General features: G+C 48.2%; 1 long non-coding RNA gene across 1 annotated transcript; it reads left to right on the top strand.

Moving 5' to 3' along the window:
• Positions 1 to 863: 863 nt before the first annotated feature.
• On the top strand, positions 864 to 8101 carry LOC121273404. The gene is made up of 2 exons (XR_005942015.1): positions 864 to 1030; positions 7659 to 8101. It is a non-coding gene; the product is annotated as an uncharacterized LOC121273404 (long non-coding RNA).
• Positions 8102 to 8414: the final 313 nt, after the last annotated feature.

The following is an 8414-nucleotide window of genomic DNA, read 5'->3' as shown; positions in this document are numbered from 1 at the left end:
CGGGTTGCTGGCGCAAAGTAAGTCCCCATAAAGGAACTCAGCCTCACTGGTCCTGAAGCACCATTGTGTTGAGGATACCTGAATCACCTGAAATGCTTCCTGAATCAGTAAAGCGGTGAATGTAACTTTGCTGGTGTTCATGCCAGCGTTTGGCATGAGCTCACAATGTAATTTCTTGATTCTGAACAAGTCTCTGGTACTCATCAGTATTTTAGGATATATATCCACATAGCCCTACGCGGATAACATTCCCCACCACCACCCCCCCCCCCCCCCACCCCGCTTTATCTACTCCTAGGGACTCGAACCAATAGCAGTTCAGGAAACACCGGTTTGGATGATGTTCTTGAGGAATGGGTGTGATGAGTTTTATAACTCTGGGCTCTCCTCCGCCTTGAGGTTGTGTAACGTTGGGTGCTGGCTTTAGCTCAGCGGTTACTTGGCTTATCTCAGCCTCTTGTTCACCGGCTTGTTGTGTAATCACCAATCGCTGCCGCTCCTTGTGTAAACCTGTGAGGTTTCGTTGGTAAACTGACTCGAACGTGTGTGTTCAGGAATTGTCCCCAAACCTGATATCCTCCTTGTCAGATTTGACCCCATCGGTTGGATCTCGCGCTGGCATTTCACGTGCTCTCCCTGTGGACTCGCGACTCGGCTGGGTCTATAATCCCGTCAGCCTAAGGATCTGTAGCAGACCCTCTCCTTGTAGCTCCCCAGGGGTCAGGGTATATCCTGTCCCACGCGCACTGTAGTTCAACCCTCGGGCAGAGGTATTGCAGCCATCATCATTTAAGTCACAGATCCGACAAGAATTAAGCCTGGAATTGGCATTCCCAAGTAGCCCTCTGATGTCTCCCAGTATACTCCTTTTTAACTTGGCCTGTGCTTTTGATCTAATTCCCAGAACGAGTCGAAATTCATAGTCATTGTCTATCCTCTTCAGTTGGCTTCTAGCGCGTTTTATGGAATTCTGGTGGTGTGACAAGTGGGTCTGTAACACTGACAGGAGTCATCCTAAGATTTTCTTGAGGTCAGTTTCTCTATTATCTTGGTTGTTTAAAATGTTTCCTTGCTCTCTAGGCTGTATTAACTATTCCACGTCAACGGGGATCTCTGCCTCCAGATCTTTGCTTATCTCCCACCGTGTGGTTCCAATACCTCAGTGGATGGCCAGATTATCAAATTCACTTCCCTTAAAGCAGTTTGTACATCATGGTGTCCTCTTTCTCCTACCCTTAATCCTTTCCTCATACCATTTTACACACGCAGTAGCTACCATCTTATCTCCTTCAGGTTGTCTGCAGAGACTTTACTGTCCAATAAAGTATTCTCATAACAGTTTAAAAGCAGAATTCAGGCATTGACATGTTTTGCTGCCTTATCTAGTTCTCAAACAACATCTTATGCCTCAAAAGTCACCCACTAAAGTTATGTCAGACCTTTTTCTAGCATTACCCCAGATTCATCAACTCGGCCAAAGATTGGATTTCTGCCAAACTTTGCCAAGGTCTTGAGCTTGGCTTCATATTTTGGGAACAGACGTTACAAACACCAGTGCTTGCAGTATTTGAATTGGTGCCAATTGCTGTCAAAAGCCCTTTAAAATAAAAGAAATCCCTTTTGAGAACTTGGTCAAGGACCAATCCTCAAATTTTTAAACTTTCTAAGAGCTGTAATTCACGCTACCAAAACTAAAACTCTGCTTCATGTGTATCCAGATGAGAATTCCATATGTTTATCGACAAATTCCTTATCTCTGAATAACATCCTTGTTATTCAAAGTAACCTGTTAAATGACCCTGCAATTTACATCTCAAAGTCCCAAATTCAAATTCCAGTGCTGTCGGGATGCAGATTTCCTTCAATATTTAATTCATCTCTTCAAAAGAAACCCCTTTTTATCCATTGGAACCACCTAGACCGTGTGATTATGTCTTCTGGTTTTCCAGGTATCCTTTTGAATTTCAGGTAATTCATTTCCCCTCAGAATTTTCCAACAGGAACCAGTGTGTATCAATCCCAGTCATCCTGGGAGCTGATGATATGAGGGTTACTCCCTACTAGGCTGCAACGTGCTGGTACAAGGGTTGGTTCATCTCAAAGGCAAACCCTGTTTTATCTTTATGATACCTTCAAACTGCGATTTTTGCCAGAAATCTCATCTCAAACCTTATAGTCAAAACTTTGGAACATATGAGTAAACTTTTCTTGTAATTCAATATGACGCTTTTGACTATAAAGTGCTGAACTATACACACAAATGACAATTTAGGGACAAAAACATGTTAAAACTCACATACAAATGCTTCCTTGCACACAAACAAACACACGTATAAAGGTATGTATCGATAATCCTATAATGTTGAAATTAACTCTAAACAAAGCTTCAAAATAGCAGTGGGGTAAGAAAGGGATCTTGGAGGCTCCACCTATATGGACAGTCAAACTGACTGAAGCCCACATTTCCCCCCCCCCACAATAAAACAGGGACCCACAGATCCCCCCAGCACCTGGGGCTCAACACCCCCCACAATAAACAAGACTCAACCCACCCCCCACACAATAAACAGGACTAAAGATGCACTGCAGGAATTCACCAAGGCTCCTTCGACAGCATCTTCCAAACCCACGACCACTACCATCTAGAAGGACAAGGGCAGCAGACACATGGGAACACCCCCACCTGGAAGTTCCCCTTCAAGTCACTCACAATCTTGACTTGGAAATATATCGGCTGTTCCTTCACTGTCGCTGGGTTAAAATCCTGGAACTCCTTCCCTAACAGCGCCGTGGGTGTACCTACCCCACACGGATAAAATCCTGGAACTACCTCCCTAACAGCGCCGTGGGACTACCTACACCACACGGAAAAAATCCTGGAACTCCCTCCCTAACAGCGCCGTGGGTGTACCTACACCACACGGACAAAATCCTGGAACTCCCTCCCTAACAGCGGTGTGGGTGTACCTACACCACACGGAAAAAATCCTGGAACTCCCTCCCTAACAGCGCCGTGGGTGTACCTACACCACACGGACAAACTCCTGGAACTCCCTCCCTAACAGCGCCGTGGGTGTACCTACACCACACGGACAAAATCCTGGAGCTCCCTCCCTAACAGCGCCGTGGGTGTACCTACACCACACGGACAAAGTTCTTGTTATATAAATACAAGTCGAAATCGTTGTGATAGCTTGGCCAAAAATTCCTTTGTGACTCAGTCAGAACGGCCATTAGAACCTTCAATATCCTAACAGTAACAAATCTCTGACAGTGCAGCACTCCCTCAGTACTGACCCTCTGACAGTGCAGCACTCCCTCAGTACTGACCCTCTGACAGGGCAGCACTCCCTCAGTACTAACCCTCTGACAGTGCAGCACTCCCTCAGTACTGACCCTCTGACAGTGCAGCACTCCCTCAGTACTTAACCTCTGACAGTGCAGCACTCCCTCAGTACTGACCCTCTGAGAGTGCAGCACTCCCTCAGTACTGACCCTCTGACAGTGCGGCACTCCCTCAGTAATGACCCTCTGACAGTGCAGCACCCCCTCAGTACTGACCATCTCACAATGCAGCACTCCCTCAGTACTGACCCTCCGAAAGTGCAGCAAACCCTCAGTACTGACCCTCTGACAGTGCGGCACTCCCTCAGTACTGACCCTGTGACAGTGCGGCACTCCCTCAGTAATGACCCTCTGACAGTGCAGCACTCCCTCAGTACTGACCATCTCACAATGCAGCACTCCCTCAGTACTGACCCTCCGAAAGTGCAGCAAACCCTCAGTACTGACCCTCTGACAGTGCGGCACTACCTCAGTACTGACCGTGTGACAGTGCGGCACTCCCTCAGTACTGACCATCTGACAGTGCGGCACTCCCTCAGTACTGACCCTGTGACAGTGCGGCACTCCCTCAGTACTGACCCTCTGACAGTGCAGCACTCCCTCAGTACTGACCCTCTGACAGTGCAGCACTCCCTCAGTACTGACCCTCTGACAGTGCAGCAAACCCTCAGTACTGACCCTCTGACAGTGCAGCGCTCCACAGCACTGACCCTCTGACACTGTGATACTCCTTCAGAAGGTGCTCTACGCTGTCCGCATCAAAAACTCCGAGGACAGGTACAGCACGGGGTTAGATACAGAGTAAAGCTCACTCTACACCGTCCCCATCAAACACTCCCAGGACAGGTACAGCACGGGGTTAGATACAGAGTAAATCTCCCTCTACACCGTCCCCATCAAACACTCCCAGGACAGGTACAGCACGGGGTTAGATACAGAGTAAACCTCCCTCTGCACCGTCCCCATCAAACACTCCCAGGACAGGTACAGCACGGGGTTAGATACAGAGTAAACCTCCCTCTGCACCGTCCCCATCAAACACTCCCAGGACAGGTACAGCACGGGGTTAGATACAGAGTAAATCTCCCTCTACACTGACCCCATCAAACATTCCCAGGACAGGTACAGCACGGGGTTAGATACAGAGTAAAACTCCCTCTACACTGTCCCCATCAAACACTCCCAGGACAGGTACAGCACGGGGTTAGATACAGAGTAAATCTCCCTCTACACTGTCTCCATCAAACACTCCCAGGACAGGTACAGCACGGAGTTAGATACAGAGTAAATCTCCCTCTACACCGTCCCCATCAAACACTCCCAGGACAGGTACAGCACGGGGTTAGATACAGAGTAAATCTCCCTCTACACCATCCCCATCAAACACTCCCAGGACAGGTACAGCACGGGGTTAGATACAGAGTAAATCTCCCTCTACATTGTCCCCATCAAACACTCCCAGGACAGGTACAGCACGGGGTTAGATACAGAGTAAATCTCCCTCTACACTGTCTCCATCAAACACTCCCAGGACAGGTACAGCACGGAGTTAGATACAGAGTAAATCTCCCTCTACACCTTCCCCGTCAAACACTCCCAGGACAGATACAGCACGGGGTTAGATACAGTGTAAATCTCCCTCTACACTGTCTCCATCAAACATTCCCAGGACAGGTACAGCACGGGGTTAGATACAGAGTAAATCTCCCTCTACACTCTCCCCTGTGTTAATTCCCTCTTCATTCTCCCTGGGCTCCATGTCTATCTCTCTTTCAGTTTGCAGATTCTCTCTCTCTCCCTCCCTTTAGTTCACTCTGATGTGTGTTTTCTGTTCAGTCTCATTCTCTCCCTGTTCCTGACTCTCTGGATCTTTATTGGAAACAGAGAACATTCCCAGTCGGAGCCTCGGGCTACTCACTGACTGAGAATTCCCCTTAAACCAGCTGACGGTGAATTCCCAATATGAAAATCAGGGGGTGGGATCAGTTCCTCTCCGGATCCTTTATAAAGAGCAGCCTTACCCAGAGTCCCCAGACTTTCAGACCAGACGGGAATCTCGACGTTGTCAATAAGTCTCTTAGTGAGATGTTGGGGAATCTCTCAGCAGCCCCCTGAGTCTCTCCCCCACCAATCTCCCCCTCTCTCTGTCTCTCTCTCTATCTCCCCTCTGTCTCTCTCTCTTTCTCTCTGTCTCTCTCTGTCTCTCTCTCTCTCCCCCTCTCTCTGTCTCTCTCTCTCTATCTGTCTCTCTCTGTCTCTTTCTCTCTGCCCCTCTCTCTGTCTCTCTCTCTCTCTGTCTTCTCTCTCTCTCTGTATCTCTCTCTCCCCCTCTCTCTGTCTCTCTCTCTCCCCCTCTCTCTGTCTCTCTCTCTCCCCCTCTCTCTGTCTCTCTCTCTCTCTATCTGTCTCTCTCTCTCTGTCTTCTCTCTGAATCTCTCTCCCTCTCTAACTATCTGTCTGTCTCCTTCTGTCTTCTCTTGGTCTGTCTCGCTTTGTCTCTCTCTCCCTATCCCTGTACCTCTGCCTGTCTGTCTGCCTCCCCCCTCTGTGCCTCTCTGTCTCTCTCTCTCTGTCTGTCTCCCTCTCTGCCTCCCTCTCTCTCTCTCATTGTCCCTCTCTCTCTCTGTCTGTCTATCTCTGTCTCTCTTTCTCTCTGTCTCTTTCTCTCCCTATCTATCTCAGTCCATCTCTCTCTCTCTATCTCTATTTTTCTTTGTGTGTGTCTCTCTCTCTGTCTCTCTCTCTGTCTCTCTCTCTGTCTCTCTCTGTCTGTCTCTCTCTGTCTGTCTCTCTCTCTTTCTCTCTCTCTGTCTCTGTCTCTCTCTGTCTCTGTCTCTCTCTCTGTCTCTGTCTCTCTCTCTCTCTGTCTCTCTCTCTCTGTCTCTCTCTCTCTATCTGCTCTCTCTGTCTCTCTGAGCCCTCGCTCTCTCTCTCTGCCCTATCTCTGTGTCCCTTTCTCTCTCTCTCTCTCTTTGTATCTCTGAGCCTTGCTCTCTCCCCGTCACTCTCAGTTTCTCTCCCCAGTCTCTCTCCTGTATCCCACTCTCACTCTCCCCTCACTTTCCCCCTCTTCTTCTCTGTGCCACTCTCTATCTGTCACTTTATCAGTCTCTCAGTCTATCTCACTCTGTCTGTCTTTTTCTGTCTCTGTTTGGATGTCGGTCTCCCTGCCTGTACCTCTCTCTCTCTCTCTGAATTTTGCTCTGCTCTCTGTCCTGGCTCCAGACCCACCCCATTAACCGTCTGTCTCCCACTCTCTGTCTCTCTCACTCTTACAATCCTCTCTTTCCCTCTCTCGTTCTCACTCTCTGTCTCACTCCCACATCTCTCTCTGTCTCTGTCTGTCTGTCTCACTCTCTCTGTCTCTCTCTTTCTCTCTATCTGTCTCTCCCTGTCTGTCTTTCTCCCTCTCTTTCCATCCATATCACTCCCTTCTTTCTCTATCTCCCTGTCTCTGCTTCTTTCACTTTCTGTCTCTCTCTCTGCTTCTCACACTCTGTTTCTGTCCCTCTGTCTCAGTCCCTCTCACTGTCTCTCTCTTTCTGTCCCTCTCTCTCTCTGTCTCTCTCTCTCTCTCTGTCTCTCTCTCTGTCTCTCTCTGTCTGTCTCTCTCTCTCACTCAATCTCTCTCTTTCCCTGTCTCTGTCTTTCTCCCTCTCTGTCTCTGTCCCTCTGCCTCGCTCTCTACCTCTCTCTCGCTGTCACTCTCACTCTCTCTATCTCTCCCTCTCTTCTTATTTCCCTCTGTCTTTCTCCTTCTGTCTTTCTGTCTCTCTCTCTCCTTCTGTCTCGTTCTCTCTCTTTCCAAGATCCAAGGAAGAGGCATTTAAATTGGCCAGAAAAAAAAACAGACCTGAGGACTGGGAGCAGTTTAGAATTCAGTAAAGGAGGATCAAGGGATTGATTACGAAGGGGAAATAGATTATGTGAATAAGCTTGCAGGGAACATAAAAACTGAGTGTAAAAGTTTCTATAGGTATGTGAAGAGATAAAGATTGGTGAAGACAAATGCAGGTCCCTTACAGTCAGAAACAGGGGAATTTATAATGGGGAACAAAGAAATGGGTGACCAACTAAACACAGACTTTGGTTCTGTCTTCGCAAAGGAGAAACTAATAACATACCAGAAATGTTGGGGAACACAGGGGTTAGTGAGAGGGAGGAACTGAAAGAAATCAGTGTTAGTATCTCCCCCTCCTTTTCTCTCTGTGCTCTAACTCTACCTTTCTGTCTCTGTTTCTGTCTCTCCTGTACTTGTGCCAATCTTCAATTCAATAACTCTCTCCCAATTTGCTCTGCTCCCTCTCTCCCAGATTTGACCCGCTTTTGCCAAATATGTTTCCTGACTGGGACCCAGAGAGTCGAGATTGAAGAGGATTCTGGAAGCTGTGAGAGATGGAGCGACTGACACTGATTAACAAATGTGGAAAGAGCCTTCGTGTCAAAGTGGATCACTGTGGGAAAACAGATTTTGAAATTTGCGCTGAAGTGGGCTGTATAGGAATCTACGATCGATCCATATGCATCACTGCTGAGTACAAGACCGGGTATTTTTGGCCATTTAGAACATTATGGAAAGGAGAGAAGAAAATAACTACAGAAAAAACCATCATATTGTCCAGGTCAAGCGTGATTGGTAAAATCGAGATCAAAGAGGCAAATTAGGGATGTGTAATTCCTGATCCTGTGCCTCCCCCAGGTCAGGATAAGATCACCCTGTGTCCCAAAATACAATAAACTGATCAATGAAACTTCACCCGGACTCCTCACTATCTCCAACTGCAGCAGCTTTCAACACAGCCCATCACTCACACAATCCATCAGTGTCAGGGACAGAGAGTAGCAGAGACACCAACACCAGGACTGAGGGAGTGCAGCACTGTCAGAAGGTGAGAACTGAGGGAGTGCCGCACTGTCAGAGAATCAGTACTGAGGGAGTACTGCACTGTCAGAGGGTCAGTACTGAGGGAGTGCTGCACTGTCAGAGGGTCTGTACTGAGGGAGTGTCGCACAGTCAGACGGTCAGCACTGAGGGAGTGCCGCACTGTCAGAGGGTCAGTACTGAGGGA

Source organism: Carcharodon carcharias (genome assembly GCF_017639515.1).
Source record: "Carcharodon carcharias isolate sCarCar2 chromosome 9 unlocalized genomic scaffold, sCarCar2.pri SUPER_9_unloc_1, whole genome shotgun sequence".
Lineage (NCBI taxonomy): Eukaryota > Metazoa > Chordata > Chondrichthyes > Lamniformes > Lamnidae > Carcharodon > Carcharodon carcharias.
The sequence above is the reverse complement of the archived record's forward strand: the minus strand, read 5'-3'. Positions and strand labels throughout refer to the sequence as shown.